Here is a 15,434-nt window from a genome sequence, read left to right on the forward strand (position 1 = left end):
AATGTAGGTCTTGGGGCTGTACTTGTGCAACGGCAAGAGGACACAGAAAGAGTGATCGCCTACGCAAGTCGAACGCTAACACGCGCAGAGGCTAACTATTCAACAACAGAGAAAGAATGCCTCGCCGTAGTATGGGCAGTAATGAAATTTCGCCCGTACTTGTATGGCCGACACTTCAAAGTTATTAGTGACCATCACTCCCTTTGCTGGTTAACTAATCTAAAAGATCCCACCGGCCGATTAGCGCGTTGGAGCCTAAAACTGCAAGAGTTTGACATGACGGTCCTGCACAAGTCAGGCAAGCGACATATGGACGCTGACTGTCTGTCCCGTTCACCCATTGAGTCGGCAACCCTACCCGAGGAGGAGGAAATGGCATTTCGAGGTGTCCTCGACACAACCGCCATTGCGCAGCAACAACCGGACGACACTGAGTTGCTTGGCTTAATTAACTACTTGGAAGGCAGATCTTAGAAGGCGCCAAGGGTGTTCGCAAGAGTATTGTCATCGTTTTGTTTAAGGGGCGGAGTACTTTACAAAAGAAACTTTTCGTCGACAGGATCCGCCTATCTGCTCGTCATACCAGCAGCCCTTCGTACCGAAATACTCAAAGCATGCCACAACGAGGTGACCTCTGGCCATTTGGGTTACATGAGAACGTTGGCCAGAGTACAGCAAAGGTATTACTGGCCGAGACTAACCACAGCCGTGAAGCACCACGTTCGTACCTGTCTCGACTACCAGCGACGCAAGTCACCACCGACTAAACCAGCTGGCCTACTGCAACCCGTGCAGGTCCCAACAGCTCCATTCTACCAGATAGGCATGGACATTTCGGGCCCACTTCCTATGTCCACTGCAGGAAACCGCTGGGTTATCGTCGCGACGGATTATCTGACCCGTTATGCCGAGACAAAAGCTATTCAGAGAGGTACAGCAGCGGAGGTGGCCAGGTTTTTCATCGAAAATATTTTACTGAGGCATGGTGCACCAACCGTCGTGATCACAGACAAAGGAACCGCATTTACGGCAGCTCTTTTGGATCACGTCCTGATGCTGAGTGGAACAACGCATCGTAAGACCACTGCCTACCACCCACAAACAAACGGGCTGACGGAGCGTCTGAATAAAACCATTGAAGACATGCTTTCGATGTACGTAGACATAGAACACAAAAACTGGGATGAAATCTTACCATACATAACGTTTGCGTACAACACGGCCAAGCAAGAAACGACCCGCATGACCCCGTTCAGCCTCGTTCATGGAGGAGAAGTACGAACTATGTTAGATGCGATGCTGCTGCACGAAAGTGACGACATCGACCCAGACGCCAACACGTTTACGGAACGCGCGGAAGAAGCTAGACAACTGGCACGTTTACGGATCCGCCAGCAGCAGGAGTACGATGCAGGCCGCTACAATGCTCACCGCAGAACAGTTGTCTATCAAACTGGCGACAAAGTATGGATTTGGACACCCGTACGGAAACGAGGACTATCAGAAAAGCTCTTAAGAAGATACTTTGGGCCATACCGAGTGCTGCGACAACTGAGTGACGTCACTTACGAAGTTGTTCCCGACAATTCGTGTAGTACCAATCGTCGCCAGCACCATCTTGAACTCGTTCACGTAGTGCGCATGAAGCCTTACGTGAGCGAGTGATTGCGTGAGACTTATACTTTAACAAAAACTGCATTATTGACTTCGCATCGGGTCGATGCTCTTTGAGAGGGAGGCAAATGACCCGTGTCTACATGTGGACAAAAACGATGATGGGGGGAATTAGCGGACACCAGGTAGTGGGCCTCTGGCTTGACGCGAGAACGAAGAAGATCTTGTGGCACAGCTGTTGAGAACACGCTGCTTTTGCTGCCTCAAGGCGTACTTGTGCTTTGTTCGCGTTGTACTGCGACAATATTTCACCTATCTCCATCGGTTCAGAGGTAGCGGTCCCAGAGGGTTGCCAGAAACACAGTATTGGTTAGTGAATAAGAGCGAAGTAGAAGAGAGACAACCTTGCGCTGAGATGCTTTGGTATGGGTGCGGTCAAGCAGTACCTTGAGAAGCGACCACGTTTCGCGGATGCCAAGGTTGCCGGCCATGTGGTCGCACGTTTGACCCCACTGTTGTCGTAGAAGATATGAGCAGTGTTTCTCCATGTCCAACGTGAGCCGGCCAAACGGAGGCGCAGGCGGCGATTATATTTCTGGATCTGCCACTGGCGGTGCCATCAGACAGCGTCATAGGCTTCCCAAAGGTGCTGCAGACGACTGTCTGCCGCAGTGGAGTGAGGTGCTGCCTTTACTGTGGCATGTAGTCATGTTCTCACATGACATGATTACCATGTTTGCACCATTCACATACCTTAGTCATTCATTGGCGTCACACAATACTAAATTGGCATATGTGAAGCTAGCGAAACGGCCGTGAGCACATCATCAGTGTGGCATGTAGTCATGTTGTTACATGACACGCATGTCACGATTATCCTGTCTGCATGTGCAATTTACCTATGTCATCATTCGCGTCGTTTAATACCGAGTTTATTACATGTGAAGCTAGAAAAACCGCCGCGAGCGCATCATGAGCGTAGCATGTAGTCATGTTATTACACGACACTCATCTGACGTTTATCATGTTTGCACCAGTATCATACCTTCGTCATCCATTCACATCCCGTAATGCTCAATTTGTTATAATGACGCTAGCGAAACAGCCACCAGTGAATCATGAGCGTGGCTGTAGTAATATTGTTACATGACGCGCATCTCATGGTTATCAAAATTGCTCAAGTCACATACGTTTGTCATCCATTCACGTACTGTAATACCAAACTACAGTACGTGAGAGATAAAAGAGCTTAATGTCTTCGGTGGCTAAAGCCAAGAGAGCTAAAAGTATTAGGTGGCTAAATAGATAGATAAATAGATAGAGAGATTGATAGATAGATAGATAGATAGATAGATAGATAGATAGATAGATAGATAGATAGATAGATACGCTCAAAGTTGCGAATGTTGGCCAAGAAGTGCTTTGAATATAATAAATGACGACGGGACGCTCAGCCCGCGCCTTAAGGAGCATCGCTCTTAAAATATGCCCCCCCCCCTTTCCGAAGGGAATCTAGAAGAAATTTTTAATGCATTGCATAGCGTCCATAACGACGTTTCGCATGTTAGAACTAAGCGTTAGAAGAATAATGTTTTTTTCTTAGAACGTGCACTAAATAGCACCGTTCCCTGGGCATTGTCGTTTCTTAGCATAGTCTCGAGTAAACATTTCCGGATATTTTTAGATACGCCCAGCCAGTGAACGGCCGAGAGTGAGGCAAGAGCGGATGGCAAAGTGGGGAGCAGCGAGGAAGGCGAGTGAATGGAAAGAGTAGGAGCGACGAAGCACTGCACCTAACCTCTCCTGCACTCTCGAACGCCAAATGCTCGGGTTGCTAGCGGCGAGGATAAGCACGCTTACTCGTAGCTGCTGCTATGGCAGAGGCTACTGGACGGATTCCGACGGATGCCTTACATAGTTGATACACGCGACATGCTATATCGCACAAGAAAAAAGACACGCGGAGGCACCGGTAGGAATCACTCAAACGGGAAGTAACAACTGTTTATTCGATGAAATTTCGATGGAGATTTTGTTTTTGAAGACGTTGTATCGTACTAGAAGATATCTTATTAGGAAGTTGTTCTTTAGCGTAACGTGTTTTTTCAGAGGCGAAGCTCCTCTTAGTCTAACCTTGTCACTCGTCACGCGTAACCGAGAGAAGAAGAGACTAGAAAGAGGAGAAGGCTCAAGAAATGAATGGCAATTTCTCGTCTTATTTTCTAAATGGCGTTACTCTGCCGCTAATCTCCGAAGTGCCTCTCTGTCTCCTGTATAGTTGCCGTACGTGGCGGAGCGTTGGCGGGGCATGGACGAACCAGAACGGTGGGCTTGTTGAAGTCGCTTGCACTGGATTGGCCGCTAGGGGTCCTGAAGCGTGGCTGCATTTTGCTTCGGCTCCGTACCGCTACAGCGAAGATCACCAATCGCCGGTTTCTCAAGTGCCCTCAACGACACGAACACCTTCGTAGAAAAGGTTAGTGGTTTCTGCTGACCTCTCTTGAGGGTTAGATGAGCCCCATAAAGGCCGTAAGGCCGATACACCAAGGCACGTCATGCCAACGCTGTGCTAGGCCTTTCGACACGCCGCGCTGCAGCCTAAACACATGAGGCCAGCATGGAGGTTCAAGTACGGTGATTAACCAAGACCAGTATGACCGTCGAGACTGGACCCCAGTCCTCAGAGGCCAGGCACGCTGATCCTTCTGTGCGAGAGACGCCGAGTCAGTCACGAGAGACGCCGTAGTCCACCCGAGCTTCGGCGCTGCGGAGCTCATCGCCGCAGTGGTGCGTTTGCCATACAACTGAACAAAATATCAAGCAACTACCACCGTTCCCATCCTGCTATTCTCTACACACCCGACGAATATAAAGTGGTATTCCGCTCTCAGGGAGGCCTTCACTTTACGACGGTGCAGCCACGCTACCTTCTCGCCGCTCTCTGTAGGGCGCTGAGCTGAGAGACCCACCTATGTTGACCCTTTAGATTCACCCAGTCAGCAACACTTGCACAGTGTCCGCAGTTATTCAAGAGGACGTGCTCAAGCTTGTGCAGCTCCACCAAATAACATACGTACAGCATGAGCATACCATGACTGCATACATCGCACCCCCCAATGGCTCTATCCCGGGAGTTATTATAAACCCCTACTGGAAAGAGCCGCCAGAAGAACTACTCGATCGCCCACAACCTTCGCGAAACCATACTAGATGTTCGACTAATGGGACTCACACGTTCAATTCTCATTACCTTTGGTCAAGCCACACTCCTCCGAAGATTTGTTTATGGTGAAGGGCTGCATCTGTGCACGCCCTATACACCAAGGGTCGAGACGTGTGGTAACTGCGAGATCATAGGCCATCGCACAGAAGTATGTATCCAACCTAGGTGCCACAAATGTCCTAGATGTGGCCAGTTACACCCAAAGGAAGCAAACCTCTCTCAGTCCAGTCTGTGTTATCTGCGAAGGTCCACATCTGTTGGGAAGCTGGTTGTGCAAGCATCAGCACCTGTATAAAATCAACAGGCCTACATTAGAGCGTGAAGCATGATACCGGCAACGAGTGGACCACACAAAAAATGTAATTCAAGTGCAACACCCTGAGCAAACTGCTTGCCTACGAGACGGGCACTCCAGGAACTCCAACCGACATACATGAGCCGACAAGCTGGAGACGCCCAAGGGGACCAGCATACCAGTGACAAACACACCGCCAGCCCCGGACGCTTGTGACCAGGAGCTCCGGGCCCTGCGTGTGGAGGTAAGCCGTCTCATGACCCTCACAACCCAAAACTCGGCTCCCTCCTCATCTCCTCCGGTACAGTCGCCCCTACACCCACACACCCAGACCCAGCTCACCACGAAGTTATCAAACAGCTCAGCCACACTCTCCTCTTCTCCTCATAAAAAGGGCACTGTTCGGACTCAGACGAAGATTATCAGGCTTACCACAGAAACTTCGAAGCCAAATTTGATGTCAAATTAGTGGGTCCAGGGGCGTGCATTGACGAAAAATTCTCCACACTTGCCGATGGTCTGTCTAATTGTTTTGAGCAAAAGATGAATGCACTATTCACACGCCTAACCTGAACCCTTGAAAGTAAGTTCGCGCAGTTTGAGACCCACCTGCAGAGGCTCGAGACCTCTAGCAGCTCTTTACATGAGGGGACTTCTACCTAGATCACAAACACACACACACCCTCCACCTACCTCAATTTGACTACAGCCCCAGCAGCCAATCCTTGCTCAGCCCACACTTCAATATCGCGGGTCGCGATAATTTTAACCATCTATCACTACTCCACTGGATCTGCCGCGGCTCTCGAGGTAACATAGCGCTGCTTCAGCTCTTCGTATCTAGCCTTCCTGCCGTACCTAAACTTCTTTTGTTACAGGACATGCAACAACAAGCTAGACTTCCCAGTTACAATGCAGTACACTGAGACGCCACCGAAGCTCCTCGAGTGTCCACACTTTTTCACCGCACCATTACTTACCAAGAACACACGATCACCTCCCCCACTCCATGCGTCCTCATAGAGATCATCCCCCCAAAACTAGGCGCACACAGTATTTATAGCCAATATCTACCACACCCCACGACACGCCATTGCCACATTCGCTGCTCTAATGCAAAAACTTCACTGTATCGCAGGCTGAAACGCTCTACTAATATGCTGTGACTTTAACTCTACACATATCGATTGGGGTTATTGGTACATCACAGCAAAGGGTCGCTGCTTTAGACTACCATCCAAGACCTTCGCCTAACTACACATAACAACTTTCACACACCAACCCGAACCGACAATAGCGTAACCATTGACACTAATCCAGACTTTACACTAAGCCACTCAATTGAAGATATCTCGTGGTCCCGTACGCAACGCACACTTGGAAGCGACCATCACGTTACCGCCATATAATACATTACACACCCCACAGACCTCGACGACTCACCCACAATCTTATTCAATGAGACGCTATACGATCCGCTCCTCGGGAGCTCCCCAATACACCAATACAAGACAATAATCAATGGGTCACATCTCTTCTGATTGACGTTACCGCCCACACACAACACATTACCACACCAACCAACACCCCTACATTGGACACACGCCTAGCCCACCTCGGGGCGGTGCACCATGGCATTCAGGAGAAATGGAAATGGCAGAAACATAACAAAATGCTAAAACGCCGACTGGCCATGCTACCTACTCAAATAAATGCTCACGCCGAGGAGGTGTGCCGTTCCCACTGGAGCCAGGCGTCCAACAGCATAGCTTGCAACCTTTTCACAAAATATGCATGCCACCTCCTACAACACCTTATCAATCACACACACTCACACCCAATATCACAACATCACAACATCACATAACACGCATACTTCACAACTCGATGCTTTCCCCTGACAGTCTTCTGGACCACCTCCACACAACACACACTTTACCCGGCACATCCTCCCTCTTCCAGCCTACACACAAGCCCGAAATGAGACTCTGGACATAAAAATTTCGATGGAAAAGGTTCGAATAGTGCTTCAAAACATCCACAGAATCTCTGTGCAGGGGAAAGGCATGATTACTAATTCTATGCTCCGTAACCTGGATGATCAATCGATTGACCAGATTACAGAATACTTTATTAAATGCTGGAAGGAAGGCACCCTGCCACAATCTTGGCGCCATGCCGAGATTACCTTTGTCCATAAACCTAAACCTAACCCTTACCATATCAAACATTTGGCCTATTTCACTCACATCGTGTCTCGGAAAACTTCTCGAACACATTGAACTAAACAGACTACCTCAACACATGCACGACCACAATCTATACCCGCACACTGTGGTGGACTTCTCCCCACATAGAATCCTTCCTCTTGAAACGCACAGTACCTGTTTATGTGGGCCCCCATGCGTCCCATTCATACACCCTCGGCGGAGTAGGCACTTCACAAAGTTCAGTAGTTTCTTGTTTTCCCTTCAATGCCAAACTCATTCTCTTAGTCCGTGCTCTTGAAAATATCTCTCACCTTTACTACACCCTCTATGCCGGTGACATGACTTTGTGGACTACCCACGGTAGTCATGGAGACTAAGAGGAGGCATTACATACCGCTGCCAACGACACAGCGCAACATGCACAAAGCACTGCTCTCTCCATCTCCCCAGAAAAATCTGAGCTCCTTCTCATACAACATTCACCGCGTACTCTTCCCACTATCCTTTCCCCATTACCCTCACCAGCTGTGCTATCCTGGAGGTCGACACACTACGAATCTTAGGCCTTCACATCTAAAACAACGGCCGTAACACTTTCCGTAACGTAACAGTTTTTGTAACGTCCAGAAAGTGAAGCGGTTGACAGAGGCACTCTTCACCTCGTCCGCCAAGTTTCTCGCAAACATTATGGCATGAAAGAACACGATTTGTGTCGACTTATTTACGCACTTATACTTAGCCACTTCCTTTATACAGTCCCGTATCTCCGACTTCGACAAGAAGAAAATGCCACCATGGATGCCATGCTTCGAAAAGCTTACAAGGTGGCTAAGGTGGCTTTACATCTCCCTACTTACAACCAAATCACAAAACTTCTTGAACTTGGGCGTCATAACACTACACACGGATTCATAGAGGCCCACAGACAAGCCCAATACGCTCGACGTTCACCGGATGCCACATACTTGACATCCTCAACATTCACATACTAGCAGCCGACCCCTTACTCAAAAACGCTACACAAACGAAAACGCTACACAAACTCTGGCCGCACAGGACGCGCCATAGACGCAACCGGGAGCGGCCGCGTTTCGCAAGGTGGTGGTGGTGGAAAACATTTATTAAGAAAAGCACAGAGAGTTGCACTACAAATGCACTTGGGTGGTCTCCTTATTCCAGAAGTTCACTGGAGGTCATCGCTGCTCGGGTGCGGGCCAGCAGGGAGCGCTCAGCGTCCCGGGTGGAGCAGCTGAGCAGTAACTACTTCTAAGCCTCTCTTGTAGGTAGGGGGAAGGGGGATGAAAAAAATGCCGCCATATCCACGAAGTGAATGATGATGAGTGGGCGAAGCTCCGGAGGTAAACCTGGTAAACCATGAATCCTCTGTACATTTCGCCCACTTGATTTTATTGCAACGCTCCCCCTAGCATACGTCGCCGCACTATATCGAACGATGACACGCGCCATATGTGGCATCATTCCTATTTTATAACACCTCGCATCTTTCATAATCAACTACCCGTACCGCCGTCTAGTTTATAACATCTTGCATCTTTTGGACGGACGGACGGACGGATGGACGGATGGATGGACGGACGGACGGACGGACGGACGGACGGACGGATGGATGGATGGATGGACGGACAGATGAACGGACGGACGGACAGATGGACGGATGGATGGATGGATGGATGGATGGATGGATGGATGGATGGACGGACGGACGGATGGACGGATGGACGGATGGATATGGCTGTACCCTTTAGATCGGGCGGTGGCTAGCGTAATACTTAATGCCGTCAGCTACAAGTACCGCCATCTAGTGAACACTGCAAGAACTGAACGAGAGGTGGCTACATACAGGGGGCGCACAGCCCACGCCTTCAGGAGCTTCGCTCCTAAAAGGAAGAGGTATAGCTGGGCATACTGCAAATATGTGGTACGTGTCGGCCAGCACCCCACATTGCGCACAGTAGCCGTGTATACCTGGCATCAACTGTTGGCCGGCTGCAGGACACAAGAAGGTGTTCATCTGCAAGCGTCTCAGAAGTCGTTTGTCCGCTTTAGAGAGATCCCGTGCAGGTTCCTGGTAAAGACGGCGTGAGTTTCGATAGTAATCAAGGATTTCGCGGTACTGCGTAAGAGCTGAGGTGCCTAGGAGAAACGCAGGGTCGAACGAAGTAACAGCCCGGGAGAGAGAAACAGGTAGCAGCATCAGCCGCTTCGTTACCGGGGAAGCCCGCGTGGCCAGGAGGCCATACTATGCGGATGGAGTGAGGTTCAAAGCGCCATGAGGCAGTCTGGAGAAGGTCGATGGCCAGAGAAGCTATGGTACCTTGCAGGTACTGGGAACAGGCGATGCGTGAGTCCCTGATGATCACTATTGCTGAGCGGTGAGAGGCTGCCTCTTCAATCCGAGTGTAATCCGGTGAGCTGAAAGAGATGCCGTCAACGTGGTGGCCCTCGGATATCATTGTGGCCGTAAAGTATCCCGAGGAGGTTGGGCCTGAGACACCTACGTAGAAGACACCAGGAGTGTTGGAGTATCGAGTATGGAGAAGTTGTGTTCGGGCTAAGCGTCTGTATGTATTTTGACTGGGATCCATGTTGCGAGGAAGAGGCTCGACCCAAAGTTTTGTTACCACAGCTCCGGAACGGAAGAATCTGGTGGTGGAGTAGAGATCGGGTTCAGTGACAGCCTGTCCAGAAGGCGGCGTCCATGAGCTGTATGGGACAGGCGGTTAATTTGATTGGTGCGATGAGCCTCCCGCAACTCGGCATACGAGTTGTGCACACCCAAGGCCACAAAGCGGCGATTGGAGGTAGCAATGGGGAGGTCTTGTGCTCGCTTATAAACCGATCGGAGCAGTGCGTTCAACTGGTTCTCGTGGTGGCGACGCAAGCGAAGGTATGGGGTAGCATAGTGGACTCGGCTGGTTACAAACGCGTCAGTCAAGTGAAGGGAGTGCCGACCGCGAAGGCTGCCAGGTTTTGTGGAGACCCGCCGAATCATACGGCTAACCAGCTCACTAGTGCACCAAAGACGCACAATACTGGATCCAGGGTTCATAGTAGAAGAGATGTTGAGGCCCAATATGCGGATTTCTGCGACAACCGGTGTGGGGCCAGATGGCAGAGATATTTGAGGTGGCGGTAGAGATGATTTGGTAGGGTGATACTCCAGGCTGCATAATGAGGCGTAAGTGTCCACAATAAGTGCCGCGCGCTGCATTCGGTCTTCAATTTCTGCAGGAGAGGCCGAATTGGTCTAGATAGTGATGTCATCCGCGAGTTAGAGCGTACTGTATGCCTTCGGCCTTAGCGAGGAGCGCAGGAAGTTTGAGCATGGCTAAATTGAAAAGGATGGGCGATAGAACTGGTCCCTATGGTGTACCACGGGTGCCTAATGTATACGAACCATGTTCTGCAGAGTCAATGTGGATGAAAGCGGTGAGATGTCAAAGGAATGATCTAATCTACCGGAAAGCTTTCGAGCCACAGTTAGTGCTCTTAGGAATGGTAAGAATGATGCTATGCTTTACATTGTCGATGGCACCCCGGAGATCGAGGGCTACGATGGCTTTGTCATTGTGGCACGTCATAGAAGGTACAATAATGTCGTGCTGGAGTTAAAGAAGGACGTCCTGCGCAGACAGATGGGGGCGAAACCCGAACATCGAGTCACCAAAGACGCCCTTCTTTTCCAGATATGCGGACAGGCGGTCACAGACCGTGGTCTCTATAAGTTTGGCCGTGCAAGAGGTAAGCGAGATGGGTCGCAACGCCTGAATGCTGACGGGCTTGCCAGGTTTGGGAATGAATGTGATCACCGATGTAGCCCATTCTGGGGGTAAGGGTTCACCGTCCCATACTGCGTTCATCAAATGTAAAAGCGAGAGTTGTGCGGGATTGGGAAGGTTGGCAAATAGAGCGACTGTCATGCCATCCGTACCTGGTGGAGTACCTCGCTTCATTTTAGGTAACGCCGCCCGAAGATCGGGGAGTGTGAAAGAGGCATCAATTCTGAGTTGGGGAGCCTCGAGTAGACGTACACGGAGCCCATGGGGTCAATCGTACGGCAGAAAAAGCGGTCGCAGAGGGCGTTTGCGAGTTGGCTCGTCGGGCCCTGGTAGGCATAGTAAGCGCGGCGAAGCTGTTATCGTGTTTGCCCACGGGTGGTAGAGGGATCCAAGAGGCTCCGAAATATTCACCATGTATTCTTTAGCTCATCTTACCTGCAGCCTTAACGCAGGCATCGACCCAACTTGCATACGCAAGCTGGGCAGAGTATACTGCAGCCTCCGAGGTAAGCATTTCATTGCAGGAGCGAAGCTCGCAATTCAGCTTAGGTTGTCAACACCGGCGGGTAAGGTTGTGGCATGCATCCCAAAGATGGAGGAGGTGGAAATCCACTGCAGGTGCTGATGTGGGAGTGCGAATGTGTTTGTTGTATGATTGCTGTGTATGGAGGGCGTATGATGCCCACGCCTGGTAGTCCTCTGGGGAGGAGAGCAAGAGGAAAGGCCTAGTGTGAACAGCTGACCAGTCCGTGATACGGGCTCGGCCCCAGATTTGACGCATTTTCCGCGTCGGGAAGGCAATCTTTAGCAAAAAACTATCACTGCCAAAAGTGTCGTCGAGGTTTTTCCACGTAGCCTGCTGAATATACGCGTGAGAGAGAAGTCTGGACATGTATAGCATGTCACCGAATTTCCCATACGCATGGGATGTGCTGGGTCAGTGAGCAGTGTGAAACCAAGAGTTGATATAAGTTCTTTAGGCTTCTGGCCACGAGGATTTTCAAAGTGGTATCCCCAGTGCAAGCTAGGAGTATTGAAGTCTCCGACCACCATTAAGAGTTGCCGAGCCGCTGCTTGGAGAGCCCTGTAAAAGAGTTCCGCGATGTGGGGGACAGTACACATCAAGAATATGAATTAATGAAGTACCTCGTTTCTGGGGAAGAACGGAGATCATGCAGTAATTGTAGGGGTGGTTTAGGCCTAGATCGACCTGAACAGCCGTATATGTTTTGTGAACAAGTATACTAGTGGTAGTGCCGTCTGTGTAGGAGCAGTAGCTGGTGAAGGTTAGCTTTGATGGCAGGACGGCAAGAAGAGAGCCCTGAGATTGAAGGAAGAGCAGAAGATGTACACGCTTTCGCCTGTTCCCGAATCCCCTGCAGTTCCATTGAATGATTTCGAATTGAGATGATAGTGAAGATCTAAATGACGGAGTTTTATGGCCCGTCCTCCATGTCCTTACCCTGACTTTGCAGAGTTGGAAGGGGTACGGAAGCTGGATTGAAAGGCGCTGAAGAGAAACCGGCAACTTTGCATCCACGGGGGCAGAATCGCTATCCGTAGAGACCAAGCGTTAGCGAGAATTGGTGCAAAACTTGGTGACAGCCCAGGGCTGAACTGCCTGGACCACCTCAGCTACAATGTGTTGAACATTATTGGTAGACATGTGGCACAGAACGGCATTTTCGAGGCGACTAATGCAGTCCTCCAAGGGTAAGGTTTGGTCTATAGGAGGAATGTTCTCAATTGCCCCCTGAGCTGGAAGGGCAGCTGACACCGTCGTTGGGGGAGTGGTATCACTAAGCTGGGCGTAGCAGGATAGTGAAGTTTAGGGGTGTTGGGTTACACCAATGCGGTAGCAGTGGGAGGTCCTGCCAATTTCTGCTGTTGCAGTTCAAGAGCTGCGATCTATTTAGTGAGAGCTGCGATTTGCCACTGAAGAAGCGCGTTCTCTTTTCGTAGAGTGGAGAGCTCTGCGAAAGAAGGGAGAGGAGAGGAAGGGAGAGGCTGAGGAGCATTCATCCCTGCCCAGCTGCTTACCTCAGGTGATCCCGTGATAAGTGGCTGGTAGTGAATTGAGGTGGCCAGCGGTTGTGTCGGCGGGTCAGTGAGAGGTGAGTCACGCTTGGCTTGCGTATCCGCTGGTGGGCCTGTTGATCGGGGTGCAGTGCGCTTTGGGGTCGATGGTAGCTTTGGTTTCCGATACTTTACTGGGCATCCCCGAGCACTGGTTTCATGTGGTCTGGAGCAGATGAGGCATGTCGGGTTGCAATCATATTGAGCTAGGCCTTCAGGCGTCACTTGGACTTGAGTGCCACAGTGGGTACAGCGACCGAGAGCAGGTCGCGGAGAAGCCGAGGGTCGATGACCAATGGTGCCGCAGAGAGAACAGGCTGGGTTGGTTTTCATATACGGGCGCGCGTAGGCCACGACACTGTGGTAGAAGATGAAGCGTGGGAGCTTAGTGCCCTCGAAGGTCACCACCACTGCACTAGAGTCACCAAGTTTGCGGACTGCCAGGATAGTGCCTCGTGGCCATTCAAGTTCAGATTTGATGCGCTGCGGGGTTTCAGACGGGTTGATGGTGATCACACCCCGACAGATTTCCCCTGACGCCTTGGCGTGGCCCCAAAAATGGAGCTGCTGGTCTCCCACTAGCAACTGAATATCCCCAAGCAGGTGCTGCGCTATGGATAGTGAGGTGATACTGCACACGAAGACGTTTTGGTCCCACACTGGCCACACGTGGAGCGTACTGGACGTGTGTTCTCCCAAGTATGCACGAATCTCATTACCGACACAATCGGACGAGAGGATGGATTTGAGCTCTAAAAGAGCACCCGGCTTCAACATGACGTTGTAATCGTCCCGAGAGAGACGAGGGGTATGGCGTGGTCGCCACTTGACGCATTAGCGAGACAAGAGCTGTGGTGCGCGCACCATTCGTAGAGGGGTGCGAGGACGAGCTGGAGGTAGCCGCCTTTTGCTGGGCCACAGTACGCGACCCATTTCCATTGGGCGCAGACGCGGCCTGGGATAGCTTCCATTCCCAGAGTTTCACCATGTCAGCTAAATACTCGTTTTCAGGCGGCATGGCTTGGTCAGAGGAAGTGGTCTCCATCGTCACAACTTGAAGTGTTGTCGGGTCATAACCGTGGTAGTGGCCGCCATCGCGCCAGGAAAACTCAGACGTTGCAGAGCTAGGCCTAACGAGACGCGGCCTAGCTCGGCGTCGCGTCAGCGTCGAGATAAAACATAAAGAAGTTGTTGAAGGTTTGGCCCACCTGGACACGGGTGGTATCCACTGGGAGAAAAGAACTTGGCGGTGACAATGAGGCCAAGATTTTTCGCTACTGGCGTGAAGAGCCGCAATAAACCTAGATAATTGATGGGCCAATACGGGAGCGTCCGTCACCGTCGAGCGCTCCCCGCGTCTCCCAGTTTTGCAAGCGCTCTGGCAAAACTCCTGTTTCTGACTGCTTAAGTCATTCAATAGCAACTTGAACAAATGTGAAGCTTTCTACGAAATCAACCACATCATCTGAACTGATTACGAGTGAGTGCTTTGTAGTTTGCATCCACGAAGATAGACTTTTTGGCAGCGTTCGACTATCTCGGTAGGCCTACTGGCTAGGCCTACCAACATGGTTATTTACGAAGCAGGGAGAGAGGAGCTTCCTCCGCCGAAGCTCTCGACGAAGATTAAGGCAGCTGGGGTCAAGTGTATACTAGGGCCAGAAACCCCGCTTCATCCCCGAAGAAATCGACGCTTGCCATCAACACTTCACAAAAAGTGTCACAGAAAGCTCCCCCACCGACTCGTAGCAGTGCCCCCAGACCCCCTCCTATTCCAGCGGACGACTACAAATAGTCCTGCGAATACGTGGAGGCCTCAGCTGTGCTGACACTCCCCTTCCGAAGCTCATACATTCTGTCCTAAAAGCGGCAGCGCTCACAAGCTCCCTACAGGACCAATACCGCATAAACTCTGTAAGCAACATTCTGCTCATAAGCACAATGGACTCGGCAAGCACCGAAGCATACCACCATATCAAATTCATGAAGATGGACGAGCGCACCTGTGACGTTGTCCCCCACTTTACCGATCCACCAAATACCTGACGAGGGGACATTCGTAATATTCCTATGGAACACAGATCTGAAACCATCTTGTCAAGTCTATTGGACTATGACAGACTAGGCCTCATCCTGACCGCTTGTCGCATGGGTTCTGCAATGTCAATTTTGGTCACCTTCAGAGGTACGCAAGTGCCTTTCTACATAAGTTATTA

Source organism: Rhipicephalus microplus, chromosome 4 (genome assembly GCF_043290135.1).
Source record: "Rhipicephalus microplus isolate Deutch F79 chromosome 4, USDA_Rmic, whole genome shotgun sequence".
Classification (NCBI taxonomy): domain Eukaryota; kingdom Metazoa; phylum Arthropoda; class Arachnida; order Ixodida; family Ixodidae; genus Rhipicephalus; species Rhipicephalus microplus.